Source organism: Balaenoptera musculus, chromosome 2 (genome assembly GCF_009873245.2).
Source record: "Balaenoptera musculus isolate JJ_BM4_2016_0621 chromosome 2, mBalMus1.pri.v3, whole genome shotgun sequence".
NCBI lineage: Eukaryota > Metazoa > Chordata > Mammalia > Artiodactyla > Balaenopteridae > Balaenoptera > Balaenoptera musculus.
The window spans coordinates 94,064,373-94,066,662 of record NC_045786.1 but is presented as its reverse complement, the minus strand read 5'-3'; the positions used below and the strand labels follow the sequence as shown (position 1 = coordinate 94,066,662).

At 39.3% G+C, this 2,290-nt stretch overlaps 1 long non-coding RNA gene across 1 annotated transcript; it reads right to left on the bottom strand.

Annotated features, from left to right (window-relative positions):
• Window positions 1–616: 616 nt before the first annotated feature.
• On the bottom strand, window positions 617–1,967 carry LOC118890710. Its single transcript, XR_005018812.1, has 3 exons — window positions 1,890–1,967; window positions 1,619–1,741; window positions 617–898 (listed from the first exon to the last, which is right to left on the bottom strand). It is a non-coding gene; the product is annotated as an uncharacterized LOC118890710 (long non-coding RNA).
• Window positions 1,968–2,290: the final 323 nt, after the last annotated feature.

The window sequence follows — 2,290 nt, the reverse complement described above, 5'->3', positions numbered from 1 at the left end:
CTTCTCTGGTCAAATGAACAGTTGCTCAGTCTTTGCTGTATGCTGGGATGCATAATAAAGCCCAGACTCTCTACTCTACCCAACTCCTTTTCAGTGTATGTGTATTATCTCATTGGGTGCTTACCACACATTGTTAGCCATTTTTTGCACTTATATATTTGGATTCCTCTACTAGGTTTCTGTGCTCTTCAAGGAAAAATAATACGTTTTTTTGTTTTTGTTTGGGTTTTTTTTTTTTTGCAAACTCACAAGTCTAGCAGAGTACTTTGATCTGAGAAGGTTTCACAATACCTATCTGTTGAGTGATCAACAGATTACAGTATTGAATTTGGTCAATAACTTTGTTTTAGTTACTCTACTTATATTAAAAATTACCAGAGGAAATTCCCTGGTGGTCCAGTCGTTCGGACTCTGCACTCTCACTGCTGGGGCCCAGGTTTGATCCCTGGTGGGGGAACTAAGATCCCGCTAGCTACGCGGTACGGACAAAAATAAAAACAAAAATAGTTAAAAAAAAAACAAAACAGAAAACTTAGTGGAGTAAAACAACCATTTATTATGCTTGTGGATTCTGTAGGTCAGGAATTTGGAGAGGGCACAGACGGAATGGTTCGTCTCTGTTCCTAGGTGGCTGACGCTAAAAGGCTTAAAGGCTGGAGGCTATAATCATTTGAAGATTATTTGCTCACAATTAATGGTAGCTGTCCCTGGGAACTTAATAGGAGCTATTGACTGGAACACATATACATGGTCTCTTCACATGACCTGGGCTTCTTCACAATATTGTGCCTGCAAAAAAGAGTCAGGCAGAAGCTGTGTCTTTCATACCAGCCAGCTTCAGAAGTCACACAGCATCACTTCTGTCATATTCTACTGGTCAGAGAAGTCACCAGTGCACCTAGGTTCAAGAGGAGGGGAAGGTTCACCTCTAGTCTGGTTCTAAAGGAACATGTAAGTGTAGAAATGCCACTGTACCCATTTTTTGGGGAAATGTAATCTGACACAAACCTTTATTTTTCTAATGAACTAACACCAAGTTTTTCTGTGTTTTAAATTTAAGGGGCTGTCTTACTTAAGTCTCTAAATAGATGACTGGAAATCTAGAGGTCATTTGTTTTACAAATTGAGAAAGCAAGGCATGGGAAAGATGTGAGCATAGTGAGCATGGGTCCAAACAGCCCTCTCCATTGCTGATCAACTGGATATTCAGGGCAACAGAATCATTAGTTACTATTTAGGTAATACGTAAGTAGTCCCATATTTGGCATTGGGTTTGAGCTTCTTTTTCTCCCCCAAAAGATGCCTTATCCTTGTTGATACCACAAAGTTGGCTCCCTGATTGATTCCCCTGCCCTGAGAGCTGACTCCTTCCTTGGCTGAAATAACAATCTATTTCTGATGCTGTCATACTCAATAGCTTACCTGTGATTGCATGGCTAAGGGAGAGTAGAAGACAGTTTTTCAAGTTTATATGTTCTTTACTTTTCTATAAGAGGTTCAGGGCTCCCTATTATCAACACTTATCCACCCCTAACCACCAAAAAACAAAGAAAAACAAACAAACATGGATAATGTGGCAAATAAAGGCATTACAGTCCACAGAGTATGCAAAACTAACCTGCAGACATCTATTATCATAACAGTGAAGCAGGCTTCTCTAAGAAAGGTGCACAATAGAAGTTCTCCATGATCAGTTTAGTACAGAAGACTTGTTCTCTTCCAAGACATGCAGCAGGCAAAACTATGAGACAGTAAAGTTTGTATTTTGCCCTTCCTCCCCATGCATTTACACGTGCACACACACACACACACACACACACACCTCCTGTTAGTGCTCATTCCTGCTCTGTCTACACTTAACAGCACAGACTACCATGATAGCTACTCACCCTGTTCTTCTGGTCTGCTAAGAAGGTTTCTTTAATATTCTCCATATAAAAAACTACATGATCTTCTAGGTTGTTCACCCCCCTTCTCAGAGTCCTGAAGCCAATTTGTTCTACTGGTCATGATTAATTGGTTAATTAGTTATTCCTTCCAGTTAAACTATTTGTTATTAAGATCTTCTGGGGACATAGATCCTTGGACTGCAAAAAACAGTAACAAGAATCAGCACTACTTAGCAAAAGCCTTAAAAGAGTGAAAATCTTTTGACCTGCCAATTAGACTTCTGGGAATATATGCCAGGTAAATAATTGAACTCAAAGATGTGTGTAATGTAGATGTTTACCACCATGTTACTTATCATAATGAAAATTTAGAAATAATCTGAATATCCAAAAGTAGGGGA